At 34.5% G+C, this 25700-nt stretch overlaps 1 long non-coding RNA gene across 1 annotated transcript in view; it reads right to left on the minus strand.

Moving 5' to 3' along the window:
* Positions 1-4873: 4873 nt before the first annotated feature.
* Positions 4874-25700, minus strand: part of LOC129401917 (uncharacterized) — a 46333-nt gene continuing 25506 nt past the window's right edge. Inside the window, exons 3-4 of the long non-coding RNA XR_008628435.1 lie at positions 17922-18016; positions 4874-5155 (exon numbers count right to left, since the gene is read on the minus strand). This is a non-coding gene — a long non-coding RNA (uncharacterized LOC129401917). The remainder of the gene's footprint in view (positions 5156-17921; positions 18017-25700) is intronic.

Below are 25700 nucleotides of genomic sequence, written 5' to 3' on the forward strand. Positions count from 1 at the left end.
TTCAATCTCAGGAAAGTAGATAATGAAGTTCTGGTATCTATACACAATGCAATGCTATGCAACCACAGGAAATGATAAAATTACACAGCTTGCTGCAAGATGGATAAAACTGGAGGACTTTTTTTGAGAAGTCAGAGGATTAGGACAAATACTCAACGTTCTCACTATTGTGTGGATTATATACTACCTTGTCTAGGAACTAGGATGATTTATCTGGGCAAACCGTTGGCTTTACATTTTAGAAGCAAAATAGTCAAAGAAGGAAATAGATGGAGAAGGTGATCACTAAGGGGAGACCTGAAACAACACAGGAGAGTAAGGGTCACAGGCCTTGGTCTCCTTTGTAATATAGAGGTAAGATATCTGTATATAGTTAAACCACTAGACTCAACACAACTGTAAGTATGGGACATAAATTGTAATGCTTAGACTTTAATATGTGTCTGGAAAGGAGTCAAGAACGTATGTGAGGGGAGGGAACCTAAAGTCACAGGTGGAGATGGGATTATGGTGGGTAGGATTAGAGGTGTGAATAATATAAGTATAAAATGTTATTTAAACAATTTTCCAAATTGCAACGTATAAGTAAAATAAAAAGTAAAAGTGGGTTAAATTGACCCATTATTTGTAATGAATTATTCTGTCATGAAACAAACAAACATGTTACTTAGAGTAGTATTCACAACTTTCACTGATTTTGCATTACCTAAGATGGAATATGTGTTTCCTTTGTTTCCCTGTCTTCAGGAATAAGAATGTCAGGCTTGTAAAGGAATAACTATTAACTAAATTATCACTTGGGTTTACCTGAAAGCAAGATGTATGGAGAAATAGTTGTAGCTAGACAGAAATCTAGTGATGTAAATGTGTAACCCAAGAAAAGATATGTTTAATTCATAATCTTTAATAGACCAGACATAAGTTGTTTTGAATGTAGGGTCATTAGACATAGAATTAGTTATATCAGTAGGAAGTGAGACTGTAGCAGGGTTGGATTCTAGTTTCTGTATGACCACTATGCATTAGGGCATGTAAATGATTAATGCCATGTAGTAAATGAAAGCAGACTATGAATTTATGCAGCTGTAAGCCAAAGAATACTAAAAATCTCCCCCGAACCACCAAAACATAACAAAAGGCAATGAAGCTTTTCCCTATATGTTTTGAAGGGATCATGTCCTAAAAATACCTTGGTTTTTTGACTTTTTGATTCCAGTACTATGATAGAATAAGTATCTTTGACTTTAAGTCATATTGACTTTCTGCCTTTTGTTATAACAACCCTATAAACCTCCTTTGTGACATTGACAAATATTAAATTCTTAAAAACTATAGATAATTGTTTTATGAACAATGGCAGACAAAATCAAATTCCAAGTTTTTAACTACATTTGGAACTTAAATCTAGGGATTTTCTATGATGGTGTTAAAACTCTATTATGTTAAAACACTGTAATTACAGTTAGATGAAAACCAAATGCAAAGAGTAATTCTTTAAATTGTTGATTTATAATAACAATCAAATTTGCAACCATGCAAATTTTATATGAGATATGGTAGTGTTGGAAAGAAACTAGTATTCTAAAATCTAGAAAGTACACATATGATATTGTAGTATCCTCTTATATTTCCCCAGATGTCAGAGCAATTATGTTCTAATTTTTTTGGTCCCCTAATTTAAACTCATTATAAATGTATGAATATGTACTCCCATCTCTTATAACCAGAAGTGTACTTGCTTTTGTAGAACTGTCTATAAGAGCAAGATCATACTGAGCTCAATTTCACTAACATCATTTCAGTATTTGCTGATTTTCTTCAAATATATGTAAGTGGTATAGAAATAAACTGAAGAGAATCAATTAGCATTTTTGTGGCCATATTGGAGGTGATCAGGATATACTTCCAGGTTCAAGGGTCATACCCAGCAATGCTCAGGGGACTATGTGAATCAAACTTAGGTCTTCTGCATGCAAAGTTTTTGATAATCCCATTGAGCTGCCTCTGACTCCAAAAAGCAGCACATTTTAAAATCTTTCAATGACTGTACATCATAGCCCTTATAATGGCAGGAAATTTGGAATTCATAACATTCATATTTCAAGTGATAAAAGGAGACATGTACCAACTGAAAACATTCTTACATACATGCTTTATTATGGTGAAAATAACTAAGATAACATTCTTAGAGTCTCCTCTTTCCACAGAAATAATAAATCAAAGGATATGCTACATTAATACCATAGAGAACTGGAAGATTTATATATTTATGCTGTTTTACCAAATTCACTGGACAGGTAGAATTAGTCAGAAAGAAGAGTACATTTGTATTATGTTAATGAGAAAATGACTCCAAGTTAAAATTACTATTCCAGATATAGACTCCTTAATGAAACAAATTTATTCAACTCACGAATGCCCTAAGTGTCTTATAAAAACATGGATTAAAAAATTACAAACAAATACCATAAAATACACAATTCAAGACATTTAATTCCCCAAAGCATTATCTTTCAGCACCATCACCTATTACAACTAAGAGAAAAATGTTGGAGTGTGTCTTGTAATTTTGAAGAACATAGATTCCATTAGTATCACATTGAGATATATTTATAGATAAATATAAATATTAAAACTTGCAATATTTTAATTCGATATTATACCTACAAAAATAAAAGAAAACTCTACAAACTGTCTGACTCTCAGCTCTTACAACCTGACAGAGTTAGTGATACTCAAATATTTCTGCTGTACAAAAAAAATTGTATAGTTTCTGTTGAGGACAGAAGAATCTTCACAGATTTTAAATTATAGTTCCTTATTAAATGATGATTATACCTGATAGATTAGCTTTTTATTAACTGAGAAATCTTGATTGTTCTAGGGTCTATGGAATAATATTCCTAACTATGGAGTAACAAATGATTATAATCACAAAGAGCATGTAATACTCCTCATGAGAAATTATTATTTAGTAGAACAAAACATTACTTTGTGTTATTTATTTATTTATTTTTGATTTCTGGATGATGTCCAGCTGTGTTTAGGACTGACTCCTGCCTCTGCACTCGGATCACTTCTGGCAGGTTTGTGAGATGATTTCTGGTGCCTAGGATCAAATCCAGATCAGTTGCGTGTAAAGTCTTACCCACTATCCAACTCCATTGTTACGCCATTTTTTATTTCATTATTTGGTTCTTTTGCCACACTCAATAGTGCTCAGGCCTTTCTCATGCCTCTGCACTCAGATATTACTGCTGGCTTTATTCTGAGGGCCATATATGCTGCCAGGGATCAAAAATAGGAGAGACACATCTAAGGTAAGTGACATACTCCCTATATTATCGCTTTGCCTGCCTCCCCATCTACTTCATTTTAAAGTGAAATTAGTACACATTTAAAATAAAATTATTTAGAAAGCGAATTATTTACACTGAAATTTACCTCACATTTCAAAGGCATGAAATTTAACTATAATTCAACTATTCATCAATTAAAATCAGTATGTGCCTTAGACTATCTAATAGGTTTCCAAACAAGATGTAAATTAAATTAAGTTTTCACAGAACTACACAAAATGCAGGCATTGCTCAGTTGTGGATTGCTAGGACAATGCAACTCCGCTAATGATGAAGAAAGTTCTGTCTGTTAGTCTATATTTCAATCTTGCCATCTGAATACCCACTTTGATTGCTAAAAGAAAAAGGTATGCACATATAAACTTAATTGGTTCACATCCCTGACAATATTTGGTAGATATTCTAGCATTTTTAAGAAAATAAAATATTAGACCTTTGGTTGATATTAAGTAGTCAATTATTATTTAAAAATATTAAATGAAATGTGATAAATATCAAACTAAAATAATTTTAAAGAATAGTTTTAATTTACTTTTACTTCTAGAAATTTAACTTTATTTGAATTGTATGCAGCACTTCAGAATACAAATAGTTGGCTTTTTGAACTTGATAACTCTTTTTTCTTTAGGAAAAATGCTAAGAATTTTAGCTGCAATATTTTTCTTTTATTAGTCTTACAAAGAGGTATGATTACTGAGAATGTCTAAAAATTGAGAATGATTATTTTTCTTTCTGTGTCTCTATGGCCTAATTGATCCTCTGAAGATAAAAGAATTCAATAATAAGAGTAATTGGTATTATCACAAATTCAAAATGCCTGCTTTTCCACTACTGGGTTATGTATCTTTACATGCCATTTATTAGGAACAGGACTTAATTATTCTCCTAAAATACATACTTTATTCATTATTTAAATCTTATATCAGAGGTTCATATTTACTTCCAGGTAGATACAATGAAAATTGTCATCGTTTTCCTATTTCTACCTTGAACTATGAGTAAGCAAGAATTAAGATCAAGTATATGCCTTCTTCTCTAATGGATTTTTCTAGGAAGATATTTGTATTATTCCCTAAACATTCACAATTCTAATATCTTATATTGCATTAAAAAACAAAAGAAAAATCCCAAAGTTTTTGTTCAATTCCTTTATCTTTATCACCCTCATGAGTGAAAATATCACATATTTTTCTTTCTTTATGTGATTTATTTCACTTAGCATAATCCCCTTAAGGTCTTGTTACCAGAGGGAAGGCAGATGGAAGATGATAAAATGGATAAAGGGGATCAATTGTGTGGTGATAGATGAATACTAGACCTTTGGTGGTGATCATAAAGTAACATACACAGATGCGGTAGCATAAATCTGTACACTTGAAACTTCTTCAATGTTACTAACCAATGTCACCTCAGTTTTTTTTAATGAAGAAGAAAAATAGTGACTAAGATGTCAGTTACATTTACTTTAGTTACTAATACAGCACAGATTTAAGCAGAAATTCTTTTTGTCTCCTTTCATCAGTCCTACAATGATACTGAATTTATAATGTTCCAGATCAGTGGTATTTATTACTTTGAAGTAAATGTGGCTTACAGGTTGAACATCTTGCTTTAACTTACATTTTAAACTATAAAGGTAACAGCAGACGAAGGAGTTGAAAGTGTTTCCACTACATTTATTATTTGAGTAATATATTCATCATTCTTCTTATGGTAGAGTTATGAAAATTGAAGTGTTTCTCAAAGCAGTACAAATTTCTTCTGTTTCCTTGACTGTTTACTGATTGTTTAATAGTCTAAAAGAATAAGAAACTATAAATTACTTTGGGTATAGCAGTGAAAGGGATCATACTGAGCCATCAAAACATTTGATATCTAATGTATAAATCTTGGCTTATAATTTAATTATTTTATTTTATGAAATTTTATTGTTGATAAAACCAAAATAACCACACATTAATAGATATCAAGTGAAACAAGTATGCACATTTACTGTAATATATTATCTCAGTCTACATTGATATTTACAAAGATAAATCAAGATTAGTAGAAATGAAGCAGGCAGTTAGGTAAAGGGCTCTCAATGAGTTTAAAAGAAGTAATAAAAAATGATAGGATTAGAATAGATTATTTTATACTAGCCCTGATACTGATAGTAATTATGAAACTCACACCCACTTTGTAGACACAGGATCTGAGCTCAATTCTGCCCTGTTATCAACACCTGCCCATACAGTGATGAACCCTCTTTACAAAAAAGAATCACCACTAGGAACAAAAGGCTGTCACAAGAACAAATAGGGCTAACAAAAGTTCAAAGCTGTTCCTCTGGACCATATACTGGCAACATATTTTTAGTCACATTAATCCCCAGATGGGGGCAATTTGAGAGAAAATTCTATAAAACTAACTTTGCGAAGGCAAGTAACATGCTTCTCCATGCTGGAGATCATCCTCAATTCAATTTGAACTGTGTGACTCTCTATTTTTTTATGGGTTACTCTAGGCTCTCTGTTTTCTGAAGAAGCCTATGCTCTCTCTGGAACACTTTACTCTCTCTTTTCTTCTTCATGATCTCTACATAAAATGGTTTTATCTCACTGTCCATCTCTTCCTGAAGTTCCTTTCCACAAAAGAAAGCAACAGACCTATAAAGAACAACCTTGGCAATGGATTATAACTATTTCTAAAAAAAGTGAGTACATATTCCAGCCTTCATTCCATGACCAAGAATTTTAGTGACGGGAATTAATTCCCATGTGTTTAAAACAAGTGGAACTTAAGCACAATCTAAAGATTGTCAAGTGGAGTGAAGGACAACAGCATTCTTGGAAAAAATGTATTAATCCTGAATCAATCTGACACTTCCCTCTCAGGGTAGGGAGGAAATCAGTAGACTTCTCTCTTTATGCTACTACCTCTCTGCTCCCAATTACTTCATATAAGTTAACTGCAATGTAAAAGTCAAACTACCAGATTTGTGATATTGCTTTAAGGGTTAGAGCATTGCTGGGACCACATCATCTGAAAGCAAATCATCAGGACCTCATAACTCACCTAGTATTGCTGGACCTTAAAATCCAGGAACAATCCTTTGGAAACCCCCCAAAACAAAAAGCAAATATTGAAAATCAAAAGATCAAACTACTTTTGATCTGAGGAAATTATGCATAGACTATGAAAGAGCTATAAGAGAAAACTAGAATGTCTTAATGTTTACATTTCTTCTTTATTGTGACAAAGATATTTCAGCGATTTAATTCCTGCTATACTATTCATATACAGTATCCTATACAGAGTAACCTTCATATTCAAGCTATTTTGCTATTTTTTCCTAAAGTTTATAATTAAAACATCAATTCACAATGACTGTAAAGAGCCTGTACTTCCAGATACCTGGAATGTATGAATAGCATCAAAAGGACATATATATTTAGTTACTAGAGTTAATAACTGTAGGACATTTGGATAGTTCCTTATTATACTTGTAATACATTTCAGATATACCAAATCAGGAAAAAACTCAATGACTGTGTGTATTTAGAATTTCAGGGAAAATATCGAGGGGAAGAAAGGTAAATCATGCTGGACATGTCTATTTGCCTCCTTGTGTCATTCTTATTCCATGTCTAAAAGCTTAATTGACTGAATTACATTATCATGCTTCCTATGACCTGCTTGCAGTTGAGATGGCTTGTGGAATTATGAGGAAAAAATTAAAATGATATAAGAACTTCTAATGATCCCTACTCCTTTGCTTCTCTCAAGTGGTTGCACTACAGAGCTGGCAGGACTTAGAGATCATGCCTTGCAAGTGTGAGCCTTGTGAGGCCCTGAAGCACCTTGAGGTAAGAGGATGTGAAGGAGGAAGAGCAAAAGGAAAGATGCTTAACACTATAAAACAAAGAATTGATATGGGCAAAATATCTCTATGATCAATTAAATATATATGAATAAATCCAAGGATCTTGAAGAATTAAAATTCCCAAAGCCTTTCGGCATACGAAGAAAACCCAAAGTTCAGCTAAAACACCCGATTGCACCTGGTAAAATTATCTATGTATGATTATATTATTTGAAGAGCTATCTCCACTTCTGCTTTTTAGATCTACAGAGAGGTTTTTATCCCAGCAGAGAGCATAATGAACACAATGTCTAAGCTAGGGGAGAATGCATATACCAAATCAGTTAAAGTCCCTCAGGTACTGGTGGGAGTCTGAAAAGCACATGCAGTAATTGTTTCTAAGTATATAAGACCACAGATACAAATGCAATACCCATTGGGTCCTAACTAATGGCTAGAGAGGCATTTACACTGCCTTCTGAATGTTTTGTGTAGCCTGTGAACACATGACAGTAATATTCTTCCAAAATGGCAAATTTAAGCCTTCCCTCAGCAAAGAACTAAAGATAATAATACTCAAATACAGAACATATGCTTTTAAAAAGCTCTAATTATTAATAAAATACACTAGTTAGGATGAATCCGTGAGGTGGAGTCTTCTCAACAATGTGTCTCACTAGGCAAGGGAGAATATTTTCACAGCAAGAAACTGAGAAATGACTTTATGAGATATACATACCTACAAGTTCTTGATGAACTGGACAGTTATACTTTATGTACTAGAGGTATTGTATTAGTGTGTGATGTTTCGGTGAACATTGACTATGAACTCAGCAGAAGTAGTAGAATTCTAGAGTGGTAGAATGCAGATCACATCATTCAAGTATCAAAGAGAGTTGGGTGCCATTTCAAAATAAATAAGAGGGAGAAAATGAGCTTTGGCTCATAAAGATAGATGGCTTTTGTTACCTAACTGTAGAAATGAAATAAGTTGATACACAGGAGTTCACATAAGTGCTTCTTAACGTATACTGAATGACAAATTTTCAATATTTTGACAAATGCAACTAGAATTGCTATTTTAGAGGGTCACTTAGTTCAAAGACTCAGAGCCTGTGTGTGATAAGGGTTGATGCTGATCAGTTTGGCAAAATATCTTCATTATTTCCCTCAAATGATGACAATGTCATTTAACAAAATAATTTTAGAAAGAAAGATATCATACTTCATAATTTATTAATTATTGTCTCTATATTTATGCTTATTTTCCAAAACTCAAAATACCATTTTTCCTTGCTACTCAGGGTAAACCTTAAATTGTTTTGGCAGTGGTTTCAGAACGTATAGTGAAAATAGAAAATCCAAGAGAGGCAGCATTCTCATGCAGATTCCCTAATATATAAACCATCTATTTTTGTAGAAGGATTTTGTGTTTCTTCTTTTCCTGAATTTAGGATACCAAAATCTAGTTCCTTAGGGTATTAGGAGTTAGAGCTGCCATGAAGATGAAAAACAAAGGTTGTGATTCCTAGCACAGCACTATGTGGCTCAAGTATAGTCTTGATGAGTCTCAAGGGTTATACAGGAAATGATTATAGATTATGAAAAACATAATCAAGCGTTAATTCTTATCACAGCTATTGATTCAGATTGGGTATCACTATAGACACAACTCAACACAACTTCTAGCATGTAACCACAAAGGTATGATTCTTCTGATGCTCAAAAGGCTCAATCAGAAAGAATGTGTATCAAGGATATACAAGACACTAGTAGAATTACACAAGAAACACACCTCCAATCCCATCAAAAGATGTGGAGAAGAAATGAGCAGAATGTTCCTCTAAAAAGAAATACAAATGGCCAAAAGGCACACAAAAAATGCTCTACATCACTAATCATCAGGGAGATGCATATCAAAACAGCAATGAGATATCATCTCACACCACAGAGACAGGGACACAGCAAGAAGAACAAAAACAGCTAGTGCTGGGGCAGAAGTGAGGAAAAGGGATACTTTCATTGTTGGTGGGAATGCTGACTGGTCCGGTCTTTTTGGATAACAATATGGGCATTCCTTCAAAAACTAGAAATTGAGCTTCCATATGAAGCTGCAATACCATACATGGGAACATATCCCGAGGGTGCAAAAAAAGCACAGTATAAATGGCATCTGCACCTGTATGTTTATTGCAGCACTCTTCACAAGAGTCAGAATCTGGAAACAACCCAAGTGCCTGAGAACAGACAACACGTTAAAGAAATGTTGGTACATCTACGCAATGGAATACTATGCAGCTGTTAGGAAAGATGAAGTCATGAAATTTGCTTATAAATGGATGGTCATGGAGTGAAATGAATCAGAAAGAGAGGGACAGACATAGAATGACTTCACTCATTTGTGGAATACAAAATAACTATAATATGAGACTCACATCCCAGGACACAACGTCCAGGAATATTGCTCTGTAATTGGAAGCCTGTCTCATGAGCTGGAGGAGAAGGCACCTGGAATACAAAAAGGATCACAAAGTGAATGATGGCTGGAGAAATCATTCGGGATGAGAGATGTGTCCTGAAAGTACATAAAGGATCAAACGTGATAGTCTCTCAGTATCTATATTGCAAACCGTAATGCCCCAAAGTAGAGAGTATAGGTGAAATTCTCTGCCATAGAGGCAGGGAGAAGGTTGGAATGGGGAGAAGATACTGGGGACATTAATGGTGGGGATGTGCACTGGTGGAGGGATAGGTGATCTATCATTGTATGACTGAAACTCAAACATGAAAGCTTTGTAACTGGATCTCATGGTGATTCAATAAAAAAATTAAAATTTTTAAAAAAGAATGTATTATCAAGGCACAAGCTCTAGTTGACTTGCATCCTAGAAAGTCATTTGCTTGCATAGTCCCAAAAGACATCTTTGCATAAAATAAATATAGGGAAATAAGTCTTTATTCTGGAAAGGCTATGTTGTAGTTTGATGGTGCCAAGGAGCTTGATAAGATTTGTTAGGGGCTGTTCTTCTGACATATGATTTTATCTTCCCTAGCCTCAGTTCTGTAAATATAAAAAGTTATAGGTGATGATTATCTCTAGTACTTCCCCCTATTTTTGAACATGTCTGAAACATTTCACAAGAAATACCAATACCATAAGAAGCAGCAATCTGGGTCTCTCTTCTATGTGTTAAATAAGGCAGAAGTACTAATTTAGCCCTTCTTGTACATATAACTACTCTCTATACTGCTTACACAATTTTATTTCCAGTTATCCACTGAGTACATGGGGGATAAAATGCAAATCTTTGTCTCTTAGCTATGTCACTTCAAACAAATGTCTTTATTTTATGCAATTTGCAACATTTCTTAATTTCTCTTTCTATATTCAAATAAACAAGCTTCTCAAGAGTATGCATTATGAAGTACACATCAGAATAAAGTACTCATTTCACTCAGCATCATACTTTCTAGGTCTATTCATTTATAAACAAATTTCATGACTTAATTTTTCCTAGTAGCTACATAATATTCCACTGTGTAGTTGTACCATAATTTCTTTATCTCCTCCTCTGTTTCCTGGCACTTGGGAGGTTTCCAGATTCTGGTTTTTGTGAATAGTACAGCATTAAATGTATGGGTGAAGATGACTTCTCTGCATTATGTTTTTGCGTCCCTAGAATATATTCTAGGGGGAGCAATATTGCTGAGTTATAGGAAGCAGAATTTCTAGTTTTTTGAAAAATGTCCATATTGTTTGCCAAGAAGTCTGGGCCAGTTGGCATTCACAACAGCAATGACTGAGTCCATTTCTCTCAACATCCATGATAGCACTAGTTTTTCTTGTTTATTTTGATGTGTATTGGTCTCCATGGCTTGAGATGATACCTCATTACTGTTTTGATTTGTGTCTTCCTGATGATTACTGATGTAGAGCATGTTTTTAATGTTCCTTTTGACATTTGTTTTTGACACTTGAGGAAGTTTCTGTTCATCTCCTCTCCCCATTTTTTAATGGGATTGGATATTTTACTCCTGGATGTCTACAAGTGCCATATACATATATATGAATCTGTATATATGTATGCATATATGATTTTAACCCTTTATCAAATGGGTGTTGAGTAGATAATTTTTCCCATTAGCTTATGTTGATCAGTACAAATTGGATATAAAAGTTTATAAGTGGGGCTCAGAAATGTAGCTTTATGAGTGAACAACCACCTTGCAGGCATGAGGCTTCAAATTCATTACCACATAGACCTACACCACATAGCAAGTGTGATCCTCAAAGCACTTCTGTTCACTATTCCAAAGTGTGGGATTTATTTTGAGTAACAGAGCTAAGTATGTGAGACCACAACCAACTGAGTGAACATTAGTAACCTGTGCAACAAAAATCCTGTGAGCACTATGACTAAATGTGTGTGTGAGTCTGTGTGTGCATGTGACCCACAGTTATTGTCAAATAGCAGCAACATAATGCGAAAGAGAAAAGTACATGTATAAGTGATTGTTTTATAAGGTGATAAAGGCTATGAAGCTGATACATGCATTAGAAAATTAAATCAAAAATTTTTGTGGTGAATCATCCAAAAGAACAAAAGCAACCACTGTTGGAGAGGATGTGGGGAGAAAGGGACCCGTCTACACTCTGGTGGGAATGCCGACTGGTTCAGCCCTTTTGGAAAACAAAATGGACGATTCTCAAAAAATTAGAAATTGAGCTCCCATTTGACCCAGCAATACCACTACTGGGAATATATCCCAGAGAAGCAAAAAAGTATAGTTGAAATGACATCTGCATTTATATGTTCATTGCAGCACTGTTTACAATAGCCAGAATCTGGAAAAAAACCCGAGTGCCCTAGAACAGATGACTGGTTGAAGAAACTTTGGTACATCTATACAATGGAATACTATGCAGCTGGTAGAAAAAAGAAGATCATGAATTTTGCATATAAGTGGATCGGCATGGAGAGTATCATGCTAAGTGAAATGAGTCAGAAAGAGTGAGACAGACATAGAAAGATTGCACTCATCTGTGGAATATAGAATAACAGAGTAGGAGACAAACACCCAAAAATAGTAAAAATAAGTACCAGGAGGTTGACTCCATGGCTTGGAGGCTGGCCTCACATTCTGGGGAGAGGGCAACTCAGAGAAGGGATCACGAAGTGTAATGCGTTCTGCAGTCGGAGGCCATGCGGGGGAAGGGTGATGCGGGCCCAATATAGACTAGAGACTGAACACAATGGCCACTCAACACCTCTATTGCGAACCACAACACCTAATTAGAGAGAGAGAACAAAAGGGAATACCCTGCCATAGTGGCAGGGTGGGGTGGGGGGAGATGGGATTGGGGAGGGTAGGAGGAATGCTGGGTTTACTGTTGGTGGAGAATGGGCACTGGTGAAGGGATGGGCTCTCGAACTTTGTATGAGGGAAACATGAGCACAAAAATGTATAAATCTGTAACTGTACCCTCACGGTGATTCACTAATTAAAAATAAATAAATTAAAATAAAAAAATTTGTGGTGAAAATAATAATATTTTTAATACATTTAATGCAGGAACTTAACAGGATTGTTATGGGACTCATGCAGTTTGTCGTGGTGCGCAAAGGAAAACAATATGACCTCAAATCTTCATATTTTTAGGAGTTATAATAAAATGCAAATGAATTTCAGCCCAAATTTTTTATTTGGTTGACCAGATACAGAAAATAAATTATTAACTTACAACTATTGAAATTATTAACCAAAAATTTATATATGTCTCTCCCTAGGCAAAATATATGTCCCTAAATAGTAAAATATTCTTTATTATATATTTCCAAGAGCTGGAGTGATAGCACAGTTGTTGGGCGTTTGCCTTTCACGTGATCGACCTGAGTTTGATTCCTCTGCCCCTCTCGGAGAGCCCGGCAAGCTACTGAGAGTATCGAGCCCGCGAGGCAGAGCCTGGCAAGCTACCTGTGCATATTGGATATGCCAAAAACAGTAACAATAAGTCTCTCAATGAGAGACATAACTGGTGCCCGCTCAAACAAATCAATGAGCAACAGGATGACAGTGACAGTGACAGTGACATTTCCAAATTGCGAACATAATTTCTAGAAAAAAAAATAATGTGTTAAAATGTTAAGTTTGTTGTTGTTGTTGAATTTTAGACCATACCAGAGTGTCAACTTATACTGTTTAGTGCAACGAAATATAACTTTGAAGACAGTGAAGAGATGTCCATATGAATTAAAAGTATTTAATACCTAGCACCATTTATTTCAGCTCTGGGGGATACTTCAAAAGAAAATACACTCTTAGCTCACTGCATATGTGACCTCCAGAAAATAGTGTTCAACCTGTAAAGGATGTAACAGATACATTATTTATTTTAAAGACTACCAAAGACTTGACTGAGGCACTAGTCTACAAATAACTGCATTTCATTAAATTATAATTATATGAGATAATTCTTCACTAATATTCCATCTTTATGTACAATCTAGGTCTTTTGCATGTAGAATTTTAGGGTCTCACTAAGGAATGTTTTCTAAAGAAGATATTTCAAGAAAAATAAGTTGGAGTGCTTATTTCCATAATAATAATCAGATCTCTTTCTGTATCCAAAAGAATATAGAGAAGTCACCAAGAGCCATGTAATTAGACTAAGTGCGGAATTCCTCTGCAATGCACTTCACTGTGGAATTACATATACATACGGAGAGAACTATCTGTAAGTATAATTATTATATATAACTGTATAAATATTAGTGTGGCGGGCTAGTGCCTTATCTTGAAAGTTGAATAAAAGACAAAACAGCAGTTTCTGACTTAAAACAGAATGTTTCTTCAAACTTCCTATGGGTAAATTTTTAGCTTGTCCCTCAGAAAATAGTATGTTCAAAAAGCTCCTTTACTTTTTAAACTGCAGAAAATATGCTAGCCATGTATGTCCTTCTGTGAGGTCAAAGGGAACAGTCTGCACTGTTTTCCAGGAGATTGTCAGTGTAAGTAATAGTGTTCTCTCAACTCCAAGGCTCTCCGGCAACTCTACCTTCTATTATAGGCTATTATCAACTTGATAGGAATGGAAGGATCAGGAGGCCATCACAGTTGCACAGTCTATAGGAAATTAAATGCCAGTTATGTCCTACAGACAATTGCAAATGATGGATCCTTTTCCCAAGAATGCAAGAATAACAAATAAATTCAATTGCCAGCTATTATTTCTGATTTTTTATTTTTACAATGCCCTTCAGTTTACAATTCCAGAAATTGATCTGGGTTCAAAAGTAATCAGGGAAATATATTCAGATCATTATGTTCCTAGAATCCCTATGCTTTTGGTTATTCAATTCCAGGATTTAAAAAATCCAATCCAGCCATAATGTTTTCCTCTTGTAATTTAATCTAACCATTGATTGCTTGCTTCATCAGGAAATTTATTGATGTTGATAGCGAAGAATTTCCACATAAAATGTACTAAAATAAGAGGCACATGAAAATGATAATACTACTTTGACTATGAAAGCTGTATTGTTCTTGTCAATTTATAGGGTCTTTGATTAAAATTATGGAAAGTGAACATTTACTAGATTCAAGAAGAATATAAGCATATAAAACAATAATCTAAATATCAAAATAAATTTATAGTAAAACACCTATAAAAATAAGAAACCTATAAAGAAAATAAATCCAGTTTCACACTCATATGAAATATGCAAATTAATTTTGTGAAATCTTATATCAGACATGTTTATGAAAACTCAAAATTGAACTGATACCTATGGAATTATAAGAGAAAGAGGGGGAAAAATAGTTTGTCTAAAAGAAAACCAGAAGATTCACATTGACTGCATACATATAATTGGTTGCTTTAACTTTTTAATTTAAAATGCATAAAAGTGGTGCAGAGGCATAAAAGCAGGCAAAAAGATGACAGAAGCATATGTCTGTGATAACAGAGCTAGATATCCCGGAGTGAGTTGAAGTTTATATATATAAACTACACAAAGAAAATTAAATATCTTAAGTTATAGTTATATGCAAAGCAAAAAAAAAAAAGAAAGAACGGTTGCTTTACAATGTCTAATGATATTCTATAAATTGAACAGGTGACCCAAGATGAAATTCCAAAAATTCTATTTCACTTCTATACGCTCTAAGCTGGGGAATAAAAATTTGCTAGAAAAGATAGAATAAGTATTGGAAAAAGCACTTAAACCTCCAGATATGTAAAGAGATGATAAGATAGTATTTAGTTTCTCAAAATGATTTCAACTCTCAGCCCTCGGAAAGATTACATGCCAGAGTATGGCCAAAAATATTGCAGATGAGATAGCAAACTGCATGAGAATTTTTTTTTATTTCTCAGCTACTGTGGAAAGTAGAAGGAAACTGAGTTGGAAACCTTCATTCTGACTTACAAAATGAAAAAAAAAAGATTATGCTACATAGCAATTATTGTGAGAATTAATTAGTATTTATTCTAAATCAGTAGTTAGACCATTAATATATCTTTCTCTCTAAGAGAAGTGTAAGAGAAAGGCAGAGAAAATCTAGCCACAGTTATGATCAGTGGCTTCTTAGTCCTTGTTGAAAACTGTTATTTCTTGAAGAGAATATTAGATTGTAGATGCCATTTATCCTCATCAAATATTCCAAATGTATGTTTTTATATATGGAAAACATATGGTGTTATGTTTTAATATTTATATATTTATATTTTTATGTTCCCTAGCTTCCCTGGCATTTGATTTGGGACCACATGACTCATTCAGACTAGTGAAATATTAATGAAGGTAATATATTTTATTTTCAGACCCAAGTAGTTAAAAATATTATCCATTCCTTTGCTACAGGGTGAGCTTATATCATATAATCAAGTAAGTCTATAAGTCACTCTATAAGTCTTGCTTATATAAGTCTTGCTCTATAAGTCACTGGAGATGGAAAAATTCTGAAAACCCACTTCAGACTGAATCTGGATAAAATATAATCTTTATAGTTATATGTGTATCTCATGGTAACATCAGCTAGTCAAAATTAATTTTCATTATCTGATATGACAAAAAAATTGCTTAGAGATGAAGTCTATACACTATTAGAGTATAATTTTCATTTTATATAGTAGCAAAATAGCTACACAGAGTAACAGGACTGCAATCTGCATGTACACCTGGATATAAATAGCTTGAACATATGAATTACAATGTATATACAATTCAGAAATAAAAGGGTAATTGAAAGTCAGACTAAAATCAAAAGCTCAGAACCTCATGCCTTCACAAATGTATTCTACAAAACTTGTAAATAAAAATGAATTCACATCTTGCTCAAAATCTTTGAAAGTAAATAAGGGAAATGATTCTAATAGAAGCCTATGTGATCATCAACTATATTATCATATATGTTTTCCTCATTATCCTGATCCCAAAACCTGACTTTTACTCACTAAAATCTCTGATGAGCAGAAATACAAATATCCCAAGCAAAACATTGGCAAATACAATTCAATATCTGATCAAGTGTTGTAATTTATTCAACAAATCCAAGAAAGGCTCAATATACAAAAATAATATAATATACCACAGCAACTAAAAAAAAGCTTTTAAAAAAATCACATGAATGTTCAAATAGGTACTGAAAGATTCAATATCCACTTATATAAATAAGTAGAATATAGGAAACCTATCAACCTACCTTAATGTAATAAAAGCCATACACAATGACTCTACAAATAAAAGAACTTTTAGTGGTAAAATACTGAAAGCATTTTCATTAAGATAAGGAACATGAAGAGGATATTTATTTTCACCATTACCATTCAACATAATTTCGAAGTTGGGGCTACAGAGACAGTACAGGGGTTTAAGTCTCATGCCACACACAATGCAATCCTGTTTCAATCTCTTGCACCATTTTTGGTCTCCGAGATTAGCCAGGAGTGATTCTTAAGTACAAGGATAAGAGTAAGATCTAAGAAAAGCAAGCATAAGAAAATGAAACAAGTATATGCAAATGAAACAAGTATATGACATGAATAAAAATTAGAAACAAATAACGAAATATCCTCATTCATAGATTCATCATAATATGCATAGTTATTTTAATAACTCCATCAAAGCGATCCTAGAAATAACTAATGAGTGCAATGACAGGATGTAAAATTAACGCACACAATCTAGCAATTTACATATGCAAACAATGAATTAGAGAAAGTGGAAATTAAGATAACAACGGTACTCTAGCACTGTTGTCCCCATTGTTCATTGATTTGCTGGAGCGGGCACCAGTAACATCTCCATTGTGAGACTTGTTACTGTTTCGGGCATATCAAATAAGCCATGGGTAGCTTTTCAGCCTCTGTAATGTGGGCAAGATATTCTTGGTAGCTTGCCGGGCTCTCCGAGAGGGACGGAGGAGTCGAAACCAGGTCAGCCAGGTGCAAGGAAAATGCCCTACCCGCTGTTTGCGCCTGGCAAGCTACCCATGGCTTATTCGATTTGCCAAAAACAGTAACAAGTCTCACAATGGAGACATTACTGGTACCCTCTTGAGCAAATAGATGAACAACGGGATGACACTGCTAACAGTAAGATAAAAATACCATTTACAAATTCCTCAGAATTAATAAAATACTTGGGAGTAAAATTAAGAGTGGGTTCTGATGTCATACTACAGGAGGTGTTGTGTTTGCATTATATGCAACTTACCCTCCTTCCAATCTCCAGCATCACTTATGGTTCTCCAAGCACCACAAAAGGTCAGTCCTCAGAAGGAAACCAGACAAATCACTGAGCACCAGAAGCTGTAGCAGAAAAATAAAAGCAATTATAGAAGAGTTTAATAGAGTTCAATAGAGAAGGCAAAATACCTCCACACTGAAAACAATAATACATTTTAAAAGAAGTAGAAGAAAACTGGAAAGTTAGTGAAGATGGTAGAGCAATTGTCTTGGACATGGCCTGTTTGTTTTCTATCCCTGGAACCACATATGGTTCTCCAAGCCTTTCCAGGAATGATCCATGAGTGAAAAGGCAGGAGTAAGACCCAAAGTCTATTGGAAGTGGCCAAAACAGCAGCAAACAAACAAACAAAAATGTAAAAGAAAGTATAAACAAGATGAAATCCCATATTCATGAATTAGAAGAACGAACAATGTTAAAAAGATCGTCTAACTTCAAGCAATAAGTAAATTCAATGCAGTACTTTGAAAGTTCCATGCCATTTATAAGGATATAGAAGAAACACTTCAAAAAGCTGTAAAGAATTACAAAGGATCCCATATAGGAAAAATTAGTTCTAAGAGAAAAATCATAAAAACTGTAGAAATTTTTGTTTTCTGACTTCATTCTATACTGAAAAGCAATAAGACTTAAAACAGCATGGTAGTAAGAGGAGGTAAAAAGACACAGAGACTTCTGGGACAGAATAGAGAGCCTAGAAATAATCTTACACATACATGAACAACAAAGCCTGGCTCTGTGATCAGGGGTTACTCCTGGGAAACCCAAAGAGCAATATGGGGTGTCAGTGATCAAACTCATATCATCCACAAACAAGGCAAGCAATCTATTCTCTGTGCTATCTCTCCAGATTTCTCCATGTAATCTTTGGTAAAATCATTTTTATAACAAAAAAATATAGATCTGGAACATGACATAAAAAAGAAAAAGAAAAATGGACATACAAAGATGTTCAACATTTATTAGGGAAATGTAAATAAAAACATCAAGAATTATCAGTGATACTAGTTACAGATACTAATTACAAGGATCTAGTGGAGAGAAAGATTGATACAAGTGTTTGTGAGAATGTCTAGCAACAGTAATCTCTTACAGTGTTATGGAGAATAGAAGTTCTTGCAAGGTCTCTGAAAATAAAAATGGAGATTTGTTATAAAATTTAAAATATAATCCCTTATCAGCAATTTATATAAAGACTATGAAAGAAACAAATTGGAAAGATTGTTTGCACTCTTGTGTTCATAGAAGCATTATTCAACTTCATATTTATCAGTCACAGAACATAAATATCCATCCAGAGATAATTGAATAAACTGTGGTACAAATACTCATGAAATATTTTCCCCTATTAAAAAATTATGAAAGCAATTTACTTTAAGATTTGTCAAGAAGTTAATGATAATTTAAAGATAATTTAAAGATGTTTAGTTTATATGTGGAATATAAGTAGTCAAAGAAAATAAACTGGCAAAACACAGCAAAAGCAACTCTTGGAATCTATGAAAAATATAATAGGTACCAAAATAAAAATAAAATGGGAGTGAGAGGAAGGAGTACAAGATACCCTTTAACTAGATGATGGCAATCAAACATTGCTAGTGGGTGAGACTTATATATATCCAGTGAGTGGGGTCAGACTTTCATCCCCCACATTTAAAGTATTATGAGCTAATCACTGTAGCGCTGTCACTGTTATCCCGTTTTTCATCGATTTGTTTGAGTAGGAACCAGTAACATCTCCATTTGTCTGAGCCCTGAGATTTTAGCAGCCTCCCCTTACTCATCTTTTCCAACAATTGGAGGCTCTTTCAGGGTCAAGGTAATGAAACCTGTTATTGTTACTGTATTTGGCATATCAAATGTGTCACAGCTCTTCCAATTTTATATATATACAGGTGATGGGTGATTATTTTCTCCCACACAGTAGGATGTCTTTTTATTCTAGTCATATCTTTTAAATGGCAGGAGATTTTTTCATGTTTTTCCCTTTTTATTTTTGTGTTGTTTTTGGTTTTGGGGGGGAGTAGGGGCCCAGACCCAGCAGTGTTCAGGGATCATTCCTGGCTCTACACTCAAGAAACACTCTTAGTGGTGCTTGGGGGACCATTTGTAGTGCTGGGGATCATATCCTACCCACTGTTCTATGCTACTGGTATCATAGTCTGCTTTTTAAAACAGTGATTTATATATAGGGTTTTTTTTGTATGTGTGTGTGTGTGGTATATTCATTATGCCAAAAACAATAACAACATGTCTCACATTGGAGATGTTACTGGCTCCCACTCGAGCAAATCGATGAACAACGTGAGGACAGTGCAGTGCTACAGTGTGTGTGTGTGTGTGTGTGTGTGAGAGAGAGAGAGAGAGAGAGAGAGAGAGAGACACCCGGTGATGCACAGGGGTTATTCCTGGCTCATGCACACAGAAATTACTTCTGGCGGTGCTCAGGGACCATATGGGATGCTGGGAACCAACCCATGTCGGCCAAATGCAAGCAAGGTAAACACCCTACCCACTGTGCTATTGCTCCAGCCCCTAATTTTCTTTGTATAATTCTTTTACCTCTTTTGTAAAATTGATTTCCAGGTACTTGATTTATTTTTTTGAGAGCCATTTCAAATGGGATTTAAAAACTAGTTTCTTTTGTCTCACTGTTTATAGAAATGTGTCAGATTTTGTTGCATTATTTGTAGCTATCACTTTATTGTATTGATTTATTTCTAGAAAATTTTTGGTGGAGACTAGGGTTTTTATATATATGTATGTATATATATATATATGAAGTAATGGTAAATAAAAATTTGAATAAAATTTATGGGGGAGGGGCATGTAGCTCAGAAGTAGAGAACTGGTGTGCATGTATGAGTGACTGGGTTTCTTCCCCAGTCCTGAACAATTTAAAAAATAATTTATGAATTTAAAAAATCAATAAGTAAAATAAAAATCCGATTTGGAATTAAAAGGTTAAATTACAAAAATGAAAGAACTGAGAGGTATGGGATTATTGTTATATCCCACAAATAATTGGCAGGTTATAGTTAGCAGAAAACACAATTTTAAATATGTGACAAAATCTCCCAACAAGGCACAAATAGACTGTCCCAGATTGCATAATAATAAAATGGGAAAAATCACACTTTATTGGGCATGTGAAGCTATCGTAGAATAGTGGAGGAAATTGTGAATCACAGTTTAAAAGAAATATGAAAAAATCAAACTACTAAGAAAAATAACCAAATTTATGAATAAAGAAATACTTTATTACATCAATTTTGGAAACGTTGAAGAGAAGTCTACATGTTTAACATGAAAAGGAGATTTTAAGAGGAATTTTCTTATTCACTGATTTCAGACTTCTAACAGAGTGTCCTATTGAAGTATATGCAACTTGTTCAGTGAGAATTACTCTGACAAAGAGATTTACCAAAAACAAAAAAAAAATGATTTCAACCCTAACAAAGAAGGCTTTGTGAAATCATAGATGTTCACAAATAAAAAATGCTGCCTCCGGGCAGAAAGCATTTTCATCACCAGAATGAGTTCAAGCAGTAGGATTTTAACTTGTCAGAGGTGATAGAGAAAAACTTCAAGCTTGTAATGATAGTTGAACAAGATAATTTTTATAATCCCTTTAACTACAGGGTTTCCAAGATAATATGAAATAAGCTAGATATCACTACTCTCTGGAAGTACTCTATTTTAATGCTCAATTCCCTAAAGATAGTGTAATTTCCAGTGCATGGTTTCAGAGAAAAAGATAGATAGAAACTGCAGCTTTAAATAAAGTTTACTTTTCATTAATATAGGAGATTTCATAAATTTTATTATTCCTAAGGACAGAGAGAATATATACTATTTCCTTTAAGAAAGAGTTTCATATAAGTTAGTATCAGCTCATGGAATCTCATTCTATATTCATTAACTGCAATGACCACAGGACTAAAATGTAATATTTTTAAAGATTGTTCTATACATCCATCTTTGGTTTCAGGAAAGAGTGTTTTCAAAGTAATTCACTTAAGAAGACAAAACCAACAGCACTGTAGCACTGTCATTCCATTGTTCGTCGATTTGCTCGAGCGGGCACCAGTAGCATCTCCATTGTGAGATTTGTTGTTACTGTTTTTGGCATATCACCAGAGTTAGCTTGCCAGCTTTGCAGTGTGGTTGGGATGCTCTCAGCAGCTTGCCGGCTCTCTGAGAGGGATGTAGGAATCAAAGCCGGGTTGGCTGCATGCAAGGCAAATGCCCTACCTGCTGTGCTATTGCTCTAGTCAAGAGAGAAGTGGATAATTTCAATTTCAGCTCTAACTTCTTCTATGATGAGAAAATAATTTGCAATGGAATAGTTTTTGCTATTTTTTTTACTTTGTTTTTGTGCTTAACCCAATGGAGTCCAGTGCTTACTCTTGCTTTTGGGTTCAGGGCTCAATCCTGGTGCTTCTGGAGATCAAACAGGGATTGACTGCATGCAAAGCAAGTGCCTTACTTAACTCTTGTACTTTCTCTCCAGGCTGAAAATCCTACTTACTTAAAATTTGTTCTTTAAAAACTTGGCAAATTACTTGGTAAATATTGTGTTTAGATATTTTTCAAAAAGTATTTTTATAAAAGCAAGGAAAATTCACACATTCTTACAGCATAATGACATAGAAATTTATTAACTTCACATTCACTTCTTATATATTTTTATAACTGTGAAAGTTCAATTTCACTGCAAATCCAAATAAATATTTCTAGTTAAGCATTCAGTCTGAAACTTAACTTTATTGTGAAAAACAGACTTTAGGGAGAGAATGCAAAGAACCCATTATCTGCAGTTTCAAAAGGCACTGTCTAGGTTTTAATTTTTGATATTAATTCCAAATTTCTTTTAGAGAAGAGATATATACATATAGATTATTTTAAATGTGCAAACATATTTATCAGTGGAACAAGAAAAATTCTGAATATTTATATTTATCCAAGTCCAATTGAAGCATTATGATTTGTCACAACATCACGCTGAGTCTTAAGTGGAGGAGTTATAGGAGCTATATGATCTCAGGGCAGCGACAGTTTTACGATGGAAATAAATAAGTTAATGCTAGGTAGACCTTTACAAACCTGAAGGTCTCTTACTGTGGATAAAGAAAAAATACTATCTTATTTAAGCAAATTCCTCATGTATTGACCCGTGTTCAATTCCTCCGCCCCTCTCGAAGACCCCGGCAACCTAATGAGAGTAATGCATCCACACGGCAGAGCCTGGCAAGCTACCCATGGCGTACTGGATATGCCAAAAAACAGTAACAATAAGTCTCACAATGAGAGATGTTACTGGTGCCTGCTCGAACAAATTGATGAGCAACAGCATGACGTGACAGTGATAGTGATAAAATTAATAATATTTTACAGGGTCAGAGAATCAGATTGTTTTGAGGCTAAGGTGCTTAACTTGTATGCAGTCAACCTGCAGTTTGATCTAGCTGACTTCAATTCGATCTCTGACACTGAATATAGTTCTCTGTGCAATGACAGGAGTGATCCTTGAATACAAAGTCAGACATTAGGTGTGGCTCCAAAGTCAAAAACAAAAACAAAAGCAAAAGCAAAATCAAAACATTTCTTCTTACAAAGAAACCACCATTTAGATTTTTGTTTTAAATTCCTCAATGTTTAAATGTTTAAATGTCAGGCTCTACCTCACGACTATCATTACACAACATGGAATGATATTAAGGGAATTAAAGAAAATACGCTGGCAGTTGAAGGAAACCTAATCTCACTCTGCAAGTACATGGTTTGCTCTTGGTGTAGAGAATTCACAGGCATTAAGAAGCTGGAGTCACAGTTTTTAATTGCAGACCGTCTCTTCACATACTTCCTCCCTTTCTAATTTTTTAAGTATTATTTCTTTTTAGTTACTTCTCAATCCACATAATATGCCATTCATTGTGGAAAAACAACTGAAAAGTCGGAAACATAATAATAGCATAATGGAAAACCAGCTCATAGCTACTTAAATAGGCACTTAAAGTCCACCATTATCCTTTCTGCAAGGGTGACTAAATTTCTCCAGGTGCTTCTACCTGGATCTAGAATTAACCTTAATTGTGTGGCATAACCATCAATTACATAGTATAATAGACCAGAAAAACTCTCAGTATGAAAAAAAACCACTTGGTAAAACTCAAATTTTAATATTGGTATATGAATTTTTTATATTCTGTTATTCAATTTATATTAGACATTGGAAGTGGTAAGGCTATACTAAAACTGATGGCTCAATTTGATAATGCGTACACCTTAATTCAAATGAAATTGCAAACAAAAATTATAAGACACACTGAAAAACAAGAAACAAATCTTTGAGACCTATTTACTCACTCAGGAGAGTAATCCTGAAAATTTAGTAACTATGGAAGGCTCCAATAGTGTTTGAATTAAAAGTACAAAGCCAATTCTCCCATATTGCTCTTTCCTTCCGTTAGCTAGGAAAGATCTTGCTTTCTAAAGCAGGTATTCTCTTCTTATCCGGTATAGGAATTAAAGTATCACTGTCACTGTCATCACTGTCATCCCATTGCTCATCGATTTGCTTGATCAAGCACCAGTAAGTCTCCATTGTGAGACTTGTTGTTACTGTTTTTGGCATATCAAATACACCACAGGTAGCTTGCCAGGCTCTAATTTGTGAGCGAGATACTCTAGGTAGCTTGCCAGGATCTCCGAGAGGGATGGAGGAATTGAACCCAAGTTGGCCTCGTGCAAAGCAAATGCCCTACTCGATGTACTATCGCTCTGGGCAATGAGGAAAATAAAGTACATAAAAATGCTACTTACTGGGAATGCCCTGCCGCAGAGGCAGGGTGGGGTCGTGAGGGATGGGGTGGGGGTGGTGAGAGGGATACTGGGATAATTGGTGGAGGTGAATGGGTACTGGTGGAGGGATGGGTAAATGATCATTTTATGACTGGAATGCAAACACAAAAGTTCATAAGTTTGTAACTATATATCACAATTATTCTAATATTTTTTTAAAATGCTAATTACGAGAATGCTCCGGACCCGAGATGGGGTCAGTAACACCAGGGATCCAGATGGAGGAGGTACAGCAAGCACACCTTCTCCAGATCGAGCCCCGGCGACACTGAGCAGCAACTAACACGGCTCCGGGATCTGGGACTGGGACAACTCCACGAGACCTTTTCTAAAAACTGAAAACATATGATCTTTTAATGGAAAACTAATTATCAAACGCTTCCTTGGTAGTAGGGCTCTCTTTCTTGGTGGGAAACTCCAACAACAATAGTGAGTTTTGTGTTGAAATATGGAACGTAATCAAGGTAAAGAGAAAATGAAGTGAAATTCATCAGTTATACAGTTGTGGGTAGGGGGGCGGGGTAGGGGGGTATACTGGGGTTTTTGGTAGTGGAATATGGGCACTGGTGAAAGGATGGGTGTTTGAATATTGTATAACTGAGACATAAAACTGAGAACTTTGTAAATTTCCACATGGTGATTCAATAAAAATTTTTTAAAATGCTAATTACTGGGAAGTATGATGAAAAATCGACCATCAAACAGAGATGTATTTACTTTAAAGATATTAATCTATGCTTGTCATGGAGAGCCATAAAGATGAGTAAACAGAAACACAGGTCTGGCTTTTGATAAATCAAAAGGAACCATTACAATTTTTGAGAATAGATTAGGAAAGGCTGAGGTCTTTCAGAAACTGAATGGGATGGGGAAAAAAAATAT

Source organism: Sorex araneus, chromosome 2, assembly GCF_027595985.1.
Source record: "Sorex araneus isolate mSorAra2 chromosome 2, mSorAra2.pri, whole genome shotgun sequence".
NCBI lineage: Eukaryota > Metazoa > Chordata > Mammalia > Eulipotyphla > Soricidae > Sorex > Sorex araneus.